An 11,671-nucleotide genomic window follows, 5' to 3' on the forward strand; every position below is an offset into this window, starting at 1 on the left:
GCCATCCCACATGCGCTTCTTTGGAAAGTAAGAATGTGTTTATAACATATTGTTACCTGCACATATACATATCTATATATATAATATACATACATACACATATACAGGGTGTCGCAAACTCTTTCAACAACGCTTGGGAGCTGGTAGATATCATAAAAACAAGTAACTTTTCCCTATAAAGTTTACCTCGAAAGCACTTAGTTTCTGCGCTATAAGCGCTTAAAGTCTATCCTGTACGTATGCAACCCAACACAGCAAACGCTTGCTCTGACATAACTAGCAGGGGCGCGTGGCAGGGTTGCCACTAGCGTTCCTCGTTAAGAGAGACGACTTAAAAACAACAACTTGGGAGTCTTGCCTGAGCAAAATCCAAAACATTAATGATACTTGCGATGTTGTAAGAAGCATTCACAGTATTTACAAACTGACCAAAACAAATAATGGGCAGACTGAAATTCAAGATTACTCATTCTAAAATATCTCCATAATTGATTGATTGATATGGTTTATTTTAATTCGCTTTTCTGCCACCTTTGGCTAATCGCGAAGATGAGGATGATATGATGAAATAACAAATGACACCAATGTCTAGACCAGGATTTAAACCCGAGATACCTGGCGCCGTAGCGAGCTGTGCTAACCACATCAACACGGAGTGTTTCGTATATCATGCAATATCAACAATTGCAAGGGACACGTGAGATAGGGGAAATCCACGAACGAACAAATGTAAGCATGATGTGTTTGCTGCATCGTTTCGAACACGCAGACTGTAATGTAGAAATTTTCAGCGAAAAATGCAGGCTCGACCAGGACTCGAACCCGGGTTATTACTATTTATTTGAAAATTATTCCTATCTGTAATAGCATTATTGCTAATCGTGTTTGTCTCATAAGGAAATAATTGCGAGGTTCTTTTAATTTAATGATTGATTCATTCATTGCTTGATTGATTTGCTTTATTTTACTATGCTCTTTGTGCCACTTTTGGCTAATTTACGAAGATGGTGATGAGTGATGATATGATTAAATTGATGAATGGACACTTACAAACATACATGCCCAAGCCGGGATTCGAAGCCAAGACCCCTAGCTTATTTTAGAAAACAGTGGCAACCTATAAATTTTATCGACAACTGATATGCATGTAAGAAAAATTATGTTTTAAAAATTGGTATCAAGAAAATTCCAACGATTATTTGCAATACTAGGAACATGCGAATTAAAAACTTTCTCCCTCTCCCTCTCTCTCTCTCTCTCTCTCTTTCCACTCAAACTGGTTAATCTTGAATGCTCTATTAAAGAAGTTGTAGGAAGAAATTAATATTTCATTGAAAGGAATTACATTGAGTTCGGTGCATACTTACTGCCTGTACTAGTTTGTTCTGCACTTCACGATATCGTTCGATATTGGTACATCAAGAGAAATCCTCGTAATTTACACTCTTTTCATGTGTGCGAATTAGTTTTCTCATTTTGTGTCTTTGCTTAGCATTCTTATCATGGAACGTGAAAAAAATAATCAAAAGGAAACCATTGAGTACACGTCATAAATTGTACATATTTATCATTCATTGTAGCAACTTAATATCAACATTGAAATGTAAGAATAACATTTTCGGAAGGCACCAAAATGTCAACTTTAGGTCACCCTGGAAACAACGTTTTGTAGCAAACGAGCGAGATTCTGACATCTAGATGAATTTCCGGAATAATTCGTGTGAATTTATATTATTCTCATTGTACGTAATTTTCCTACTCTTTCGGGCAAATAGTAAATACGAGGACATAAGATCCAGTGACATTTTTGTCCAGGTCGAAACTCGTGTCCGGAACAGTACTCAGTACTCAGTCACCGAAGTGGCTCAAGAATATTCATCTGCCGGAGATTTTTGTTTCTTTTCAGCCTGCTTTTTATAACGAACTCGATTTGCAATAGCGCTAGTTCACTTTATTTCTAATAAATTAATTGTAATAACATTACAGTCTGCGTGTTCGAAACGAGGCAGCAAACACATCATGCTTACATTTGTTCGTTCGTGGATTTCCCCTATCTCACGTGTCCCTTGCAATTGTTGATATTGCATGATATACGAAACACTCTGTGGTGATGTGGTTAGCACAGCTCGCTACGGCGCCAGGTGTCTCGGGTTTAAATCCTGGTCTAGACATTGGTGTCATCTTGAGCAATGAGTAATCTTGAATTTCAGTCTGCCCATTATTTGTTTTGGTCAGTTTGTAAATACTGTGAATGCTTCTTACAACATCGCAAGTATCATTAATGTTTTGGATTTTGCTCAGGCAAGACTCCCAAGTTGTTGTTTTTAAGTCGTCTCTCTTAACGAGGAACGCTAGTGGCAACCCTGCCACGCGCCCCTGCTAGTTATGTCAGAGCAAGCGTTTGCTGTGTTGGGTTGCATACGTACAGGATAGACTTTAAGCGCTTATAGCTCAGAAACTAAGCGCTTTCGAGGTAAACTTTATAGGGAAAAGTTACTTGTTTTTATGATATCTACCAGCTCCCAAGCGTTGTTGAAAGAGTTTTGCGACACCCTGTATATATAGTGTGTGTGCGCGGGTGCGCGATTTGTAATTAATACACTTACAAGGGAGGTCTAAGTCTCCCCCTCCGATCTCCATGAAATTTGGCAGGTGTATGGAGGGGCCCAAAGGAAGAACTACGTTTTTTTGTGTTTCAGCTAAAAAACTGTTTTAGGGGGCAACCCCCCTCCCTCAAATGTCAAGATGAGGAGAAATTGAAGTGGGGATCTGACCCCGAAACCACGTAAATATGGCATAGGAAGAAACAGGGGGCATAGGGCCTATCTATACACCTGCGAAGTTTCATGAAAATGGGAGGGGGACACAGGGGTCAGATCCTTACTTCAATTTGTCCTCATCTCGACATTTGAGGGGATTTTGCACCCTAAAACAGTTTTTAGCTGAAACAGAAAAACACGTATTTCTTCCTTTGGGCCCCTCTATACACCTGCCACGTTTCATGGAAATCGGAGGGGAACACAGGGGTCAGATCCCCACTTCAATTTGTCGTCATCTTGACATTTGAGGGGAGGTTGCCCCCTACAACAGATTTTTAGCTGAAACAAAAAACACACGTATTTCTTCCTTTGGGCCCCTCTATAAATCTGCGAAGTTTCATGGAAATCGGAGGGGGACACAGGGGTCAAATGCCCACTTAAATTTGTCCTCATATTGACATTTGAGGGGGGTTGCCCCCTAAAACAGTTTTTTAGCCGAAACAAAAAAATACGTATTTCTTCCTTTGGGGCCCTCTATACACCTGCCAAGTTTCATGGAAATCGGAGGGGGACACTTAGATAACCTCCCTTGTTAGTCTTGCACTTTGTAATTATACCAGGTAGTCCATTTATAATGATAGTATGGAATATCGCATGCAGAATGCATCCAATCGAAAAATTGCACAGAATAAAAGTTTGATACTATTGAGGGGGTAATTCAATGCCGCAAAAATTTCGTCGCCGCCACCAACCCCTGAAAGGGGGGGGGGTAAATTTGAAATTTCAAATGGAACACCCCCATTCATTTTACATATTTGGATTCCGTGTTGAAAAGGAAAAATGTTTTGTTTGAAAAATTTTGTAAAAAATTGCAAACTTCGAACATTTATAAACATTTTGTAGTTTCACATTCATTTTGTTCCCTTTATGTAATAACGGTTTTGGTTTCCGTTGAGAAGATTGCATAAACGAATTTTATTCAAAAAATGTGTGCAAAGAATTCGGCAAAAGAAAATTGTTTGCAATTTATGTTTTTGTGTAACAATAAATAATATTAATTTGTTCCAACTCTTTGGTTTCAAGGAACAATTTCATATGAACAACACTACCAGTACTCCATTCAGGCTCAAGGCATGTTGGACACAAAGTTTCCTGGTCGATGGATAGGACGTGGAGGACCCGTTTCTTGGCCAGCTCGTTCACCCGATCTCACGTCGCCTGATTTCTGCCTTTGGGGACTACTTAAAGAAAAGTGTTACCACGAAGTTCCAACAACGCTAGAAAACATGCGGCACGAATTATTGATGCTTGTGCCTCTATCACTCCTGACATTTTGGGACGAACAGCGTGGAGCTTCAGACACCGTGTTTTGAAATACATTGAAGAGAACGGTCATCATTTTGAACATTTGCTCCTTTAAACATTTATTTGTGTACCTCAAATGATAACTAAACTATAGTAACATACTTAATTTTGTTGTTCATATGAAATTCTTCCTTGAAACCAAAGAGTTGGAACAAATTAATATTATTTATTGTTACACAAAAACATAAATTACAAAATTTTGTTTTGCCGAATTCTTTGCACACATTTTTTGAATAAAATTCGTTTATGCAATCTTCTCAACGGAAACCAAAACCGTTATTACATAAAGGGAACAAAATGAATGTGAAACTACCAAATGTTTATAAATGTTCGAAGTTTGCAATTTTTTACAAAATTTTTCAAACAAAAAATTCTTCTTTTTCAACACGGAATCCAAATATGTAAAATGAATGGGGGTGTTCCATTTGAAATTTCAAATTTACCCCCCCCCCCTTCCCTTGAGGGGTTGGTGGCGGCGACGAAATTTTTGCTGCATTGACTTAACCCCTCAATAGTATCAAACTTTTATTACGTGCAATTTTTCGATTGGATGCATTCTGCATGCGATATTCCATACTATCATTGTAAATGGACCACTCGGTATAACACTGCATATATTATAACGTTTTATTTAAATTTTTAAAACTGTAACTGTAGAACAATTGTATATTTTTTGTATAATATTTCTATCTTGTTAAATGTGTTAAAGGTTTCATCCTGGAATGGAATGTCTCAAATTTATGTGTGTTTCCATTTCCAATACATTCGAATGAATACATATTCGTTTCAATGGCATTTACAAAATCACCTCTGACATTTTATGTTAAACAATTAAGATTATTTTTGTGCACGAGTGTGTTAGCCGATGGGTAGCAAAGTATTTTAGGAACAACACTTGAAAAAAATTATTGTAGGACTAACTAATGAAAAATTTCTTTGTAATCGAAGATCATAATACCTTTGATAATATTATAATGGGATTGAGATACGAAACTTTCGGATCCGGATCAAGATCCGAAACTTTCGGACCCGGATCCGGATCCGTTTGGCCATCCCTAGTCATAGCTAGAGGGTGTGCATTGCACCACCCTAAAAAAATGTCCTCTCTAGAATCCCATGCCACTATAGTGAGTTAAGTTGAAGAAACGAATCTTTAAGTGACCTAAAACACGTGAAAAATAAATAAATGCAAATATGAGAGTAAGTATAGGTATATGTACAGGATTATTCAAAATGATGTTGACAACTTTAAACATCATTGTAATAAAATTTCATAATTATTTAAATGAAATTAAGTATAAAATGAAAGCTTACATGTCACAGAATTGACTTACAATGGCAAATACAAGTTTTCGATAACTGCTTAACATGCATAGGCGTAACTTGGAGAGAGAGGGCACTCGCCTCTCACAAAATTTACAAGTTTATTTTTGTTAACCTCCTGGACCTGAGTAGCAAACTAAGAATATTTTTTGTGATTTTTACAAATGTAACAGTTATTAAGCAAAATAGTCCTGAATGGGATGGAAAACTTTTGGATTCTGTCCTCCAAAAGTTATGCACATGTCATGACAATAGTAAAATTCATATTATGGAGTCTATAAGGTAGCAGGAAAGAATGGGGCAAACAGACTTTCACAAAACCCCAAATGAAGAAATACATCAGCATAATTCCCTGAGCAATAAAGAAGTTTTAACTAATTAACTTTTCTGCTACGTTGTTCAGTTCTTTTGAAATAATCCTGTATTTTGAAATAGTATGTTGAACTGACACAATAAACTACAGGGCTATGGTCGATTTTCCCCATTGTCGTGCACTCCAGCAAACAAGATAAAGTTGGGGTAATTTAACGAACCCTTGCCCTTCACTACAAACAACACTTCCTTGCAATCAATGCAAGAATTAACATGATGCACTTTTGATAAGTTGAAAAAAAACAACAGACAGAGCAAAGGTCCAGCAGTACCTGACATTAGCAGCCTTATTAAACACTACATATTTTTACTAATTTTTAAACAAATAAAAAATGCATAGCTATGTATGTTTTAATTCACGTTACCATGTAACTGGCATATTTTATTCATTAAACATGACAAATTTTGGTTCATACATAGGATATCTCCAAGTACAAGGGGCATCTCATAAGTCCTGAGCCCCTCTCTTCCCCATTAACTTCTGCTTGCAGGCCAACGAGGATCTAGTGACTGGACCCACAGCCAGGAAAATCCTTTGTGGAGATTGTGTCGTGTGTTTGTGATTGTCCCTTCATCCATTTCAGGTTATCACCATTCATCCTCATCTTCCTGATAAACCAAAAGGAAAGTACAATAAATCAAATACGTCCTGAGCCTCATCCAGCAGGAAATGTTTAGACTATTTTTCAATATAGTCTCTATGTAGGTATGCACACTTTTGCCAATGCTCTCATATCGGTCTTCTAGCTAGAAGTTTTTCTGCAGGCTGTCAAAGTTGTCACCCACAGCACTGATGACATCATCATCGTCGTCAAAATGCTCCCAAGCCAATGCTTTTTTTTTTAGGGTGGGGAAGACATGGAAGTCTAATGGTGCAAAATCGAATATCATGGTGGGTGTTCCAACAAACTGACCCTGCATTTATGGATGACAGGCATGGCAACGAGACATTGTCCAGATTGAAAATCGCCCCTCTAGTGACCTTCCCGAGGCATTTCACCTTCAAAGCCTCTTGTACGTTCATTCCTTCACTGTGTCTGCTGATGGTTTGCCCATTTGAGAGAATGTCCACCAGCACTACACCCTCTGCATTCCAGATACTGTTGTCATCACATATTTTGCCTTCTTGTAGGTGGGGGAGCAGCCAGTCTTCGACTTGTATTACATCTCAGAAGTATAATGACGATCCTAGGTTTCATCAGCCGTCATAAATTGCTTCACAAATGTGTCTGGACCAGCCTCAAACAGCACCAGATTTCGTTTTGATATCAAGCATCTCGTCAACTTGTCTTCAGTGGTCATGGACAATGCACTCAACTACTGTCTTCCATGCTACTTATGTCTTAACTGACAGAAGAAGGAACATGCTCCCTTAATGTTGTCGCCATGCCCTCGAGTTGTAACCTCTTTTGTGAAGATACTTGATCATTGTTTGCAGTTCCTATCTCCATTTTCCTGTACAGCCTGCACTCAGCACCACTCCAGACTCAGCATTACAGAAATAGACCACGATTTCGTGATGAAAACTGGCACTCACATTCACAAAAAATGCACTGTAGATTCCTAATATTATTTTACGATCAGACTGGGCCTACATCAGGCTCATTATTTCTGGGACAATCTTCGTATCATACATGATACTATATATATATTTTTAAAAAAAACTTGAATATATTTTCAACCAAAATATGTCTACAATTTTAATGCTTACACTCAGTATTTTTTATCTCAAGATTTGATCAGAATATTTTTCAAGAGATATTTGAGCACTAACATTTTTTGCATACACATCAGTTTTCTGTGAATGCAGTTTGCTGTGAATTTTGAAAGGGTGAATCACTTAAGAAAATTGGAAAACATTAATGTAATGAATGAATGCCTTCAAACGTTTAGGCACATGCAATATTTTCAACAGTGTAAACAGTCCACAAAGGAAAATACTCCTGAGCAGGTCAACATCTCTTCTGAAATCATTTGGGTTAAGCAAACAATGTGGCATGGGCGGTGTTCATATTGGTCACTGAAAGGAAGTATTGTAGCTGACATTGTATGGCAACATTACACCTACGTAACAATTTACCTGGATTATATCTTGCTTGTGTATTCAGGATTTTTCAAATCTTTTTTCGAAGTATCTTATATATAATCCCCTGCCACTAAAAATTTGCAACTGGAGAAGAGGATACACTATTTATAAAGGGAATTCTTTTCACACCGCCCCCCCCCCCCTATAAATGTCTCCCTGAGTGTTTCATTTTATTCCTTTTGCGGCCATTTTCCAATCCATTTCTTGCCTTGTAATCAAGGGGTCCCAGGTTCTACACCCAGTGGATGCACATAGTAGTTCGGATCTTACTTTAAACCCGACAATATTCCGGCGGAAATATTACAACTGGCTATGCAAAAAATACGTAGTACCATCCCTAACTTCCCTTTTTAACCTCTGCCTTGCAACAAAACCTTTCCCCAACATCTGGAAAGAATCAACTGTCATAATTATAAAAACAAAAATTCACCGTGACCGTGACGAAACATTAATAAAATCGTACCGTCCAATTTGCCTAATAAATGTCTTGGGCAAAATCCTAGAAACATTATTAACAAAAGTTTACTTGAATTCTTAGCCCTTAAGAACAGAACCGGAAATCAGTATGGTTTTACAAAGGGGAGATCCACCAAGGATGCGACACATAGTCTATTAGAGTCAATAAGACTGATTGATTGAGTTGGTGTTTTAAGTCCATTTTATGTACAGTAAGGCTAATCGGGACGACTGGACCTACAATTTAAAGTGGGATCCGAACCACTGTGTGCCTCCACCGGGTATCGAACCCGTGACCCCTTGATTACAAGGCGACAACGCTACCACTGCGCCATCGGAGAGTCCTAGAGTCAATAAGAAATAGCACCGGTAAATACTTAGTAGCCACCCTAGCGGTGGGCCCACCTCTTTGCCACCCTCAGAGAACTGGATTGTCCGGACACTTTATACAAAATTCTGGAGAACTGTTTCGAAAATAGAAAGGCAACCATAAACTTGCCGGGACAAGAACTTTCCAAAACATTAACGAAAGCATGCCCGCAGGGATCGGTCCTGGGTCCACATTTATGGAATATCAACATCGAGCCTTGCCTAAAAATTTTAGGTACATTACATGAAATCCATAAAGCAATATCCTATGCGGATGCCCTAATAATCGTAACAACAGGCAACTCCAGGAGAGAAATAGAAAAAAAAACAATACTGCAATGGAGAAATTGGATACTTGGTGTTGGAACGCAAAACTGTCGGAAATAAAAACAAATTGCATAATCTTGAAGGGAAAACGTAGTACAAATAGCAACCCCCAAATAAAGCTTCATGACACTACACTAAAAAAAAGTACGAGAAACCAGGTACTTGGGGTAACCTTAGAAGAGGGGATGTTTTTCAAAAACACATTGAAAACGTTCCTACAGAAGGGGAAGCGATAATGAACAAAATTGCAACATTAGCTTCAAGCAATTACAAACTACCCCCTCAACAATTAGAACATGCCTAATTTCCATATATAACTCAGTCATTACATATAGAGCATCGGCATGGGCTACATCACTTGGTAAATCAACATACATACAAAAGCTAAGATCTTCACAAAGGAAGGTGATCCTCAGACTGACCGGCGCCTTCAAAACCACACCAACACAGGCCTTATTTATTATTATGGGTCTCTTGCTAAGAGCCCTATCCTACCATTTGAAAGGAGGGCATGAAAGGGACATAATTAACTTAACGGGTTACTTTTATCCTACATTCCAAGAAATAAAAAATCAGATAAACCAGGAATGGGATTCATCGGACAGGGGCAGAAGACTTCATCAGTTCATTCCAAGTACACGGTAAAAAGTGATCCAGAAAGACTTTCTACCATCAAGAGGCCTTATGCTCTTCCTCACGGGACACGGCCCCTATGGCATCTATTTAATAAAGAAGTTTGGCAAGCGAGAGACAGATAGATGTCCCACATGTCAAGATGAGATAGACACGCCAGAACATAGGGTATTCTTCCGTCCGACGAGAAAATTGTGCTGGCTAGGTGAGCTCTGCCGGGCACCGAGACTTTCCAATTGCTGGGAGGTCAGCATAAACAAAAGCTAAACGAACTCGCCGACTTGGTTTCCGAAACGGAACTACATGATACAGACGGGAGCCAAGGGTAGTACAACAGATGCACCCCCTTCACCTCAAGTATCCATACTCAGAAGATCGACAAGACGTAAGAGCCAGATCCTTCTCCGGGAGCCATCTCCAACCCCTCAAGAACAAGAATCGGAAGAGGAGGAAGAAGTACCCGAGGGAGCATGGAAGTAAATGTTTTACGACGAGATTTTTGAGGGGATTTTCTCCCTTCAAACAATATAAAATTCAATATTATATCTTTTCCAAAATATATGCAAAAGTTTTACACCTTAAATGCACCATATTTAATCCATTAGATGAAGAAATGAAAGTGTTTAGGGCATTACTGAAGGGGGGGGGGGATATCGAACATATTAGGCCTTAATTGACACGTGGGTCCTGACGGGGATTCTGATTTAAACTTTGGGGGGGGGGGGGGCAGTATCCAACACTAGGTCTTAGATTATGGTGAGTACTTTTGTTAGAGGGGGATTGAGCATTAAATTAAAGGGGGTATCCAATTCTTGTGTAATACTATTGTCTTAGACTGTTGCGGAAATTCTGTGGAGACTGAGAATTATTTTTTTGAAGGAGGCAATATCCAATCTTCAATATTAACAGTTAGTCTAAAATTGGCATGAAAATTTTGGTGGTATAGGATTGAGTATGAAATTTAAAGGGGGAGATTTCTCTTGATAGTGTTAATCTTAGATTGTGAAGGGATGATTTCTGTAGGGGAGAGAGAGTTCGAACATTACATTTTGGAGACTGAATTTAGCGATAAGGCATCCACACGTTTTCGACCCCGAATGTGCCAAAGGAAAAGCTGGAAAGGGAAAGGACTAAATATCTCGGGAACTTAAGAAAGTATTGACACCACATTAAATTAATATTCTTCAAACGCTGCTAAGAAATGGATGTAAAAATTATCTTGCTCGCTTCGCTCGCCATAATTTGTTCCTACCATGTGTGTTTGGCGCTTTAATAAGATGGATATGAAGTTTTTGTACTAAAGCTGCATTACAAGACAAGCGATATTCTCGATTGATTGATTTGGTGTTTTAAGTTCACTTTATGCACTCTAAGGCTAATCAGGACTGAACTTACAGTTTAAAGCGGGATCCCGATATTCTTGATTATGATGAACGATTTTAGGGGTGGTCTTGAGTGATGGCACCCCTGTTTAGGGTGGAGGGGTAGATGAACTATAATGTTCAGTAAAGCTAAGAAAAAAGTTACTTTCGGAAGACACGCTGTCGTAATTAAATATTTTGTGGGGATTATGATGTGGTTTAAGGGCGCGAATGATATGATTTGGGGGGGACGCATGACATGATTTTGGGGGGATGGGCATCCCTGGGGAGACGGAAGGCGACCGCCTGACGGAGGATACGTCCACCACGCATGCCAGGAGAGAAGCACGAAGATTATGTGAACAGGATTCGACCCAGGCAAAATTAATAAATAAACTAACCAAACATAATACAACAAATACGTGATGATTTGGGTCTCCTGGGACTTAACAGGCATAATTAATAACCATAATATCTACAAAATTCTCACTTCCAAAGTAGATTGGTCAAACATCAGAAATTGTAAATGAAGAAATACCGAACTGACAGTACACACTGACAGACTAGAATACTGGTGGATACCAGTGGTTCCCCAGTAGGCCTGAATCAGATCGGGTTAT

This window comes from Lepisma saccharinum, chromosome 3 (assembly GCF_977018435.1).
Source record: "Lepisma saccharinum chromosome 3, izLepSacc3.1, whole genome shotgun sequence".
Taxonomy (NCBI): Eukaryota; Metazoa; Arthropoda; class Insecta; order Zygentoma; family Lepismatidae; genus Lepisma; species Lepisma saccharinum.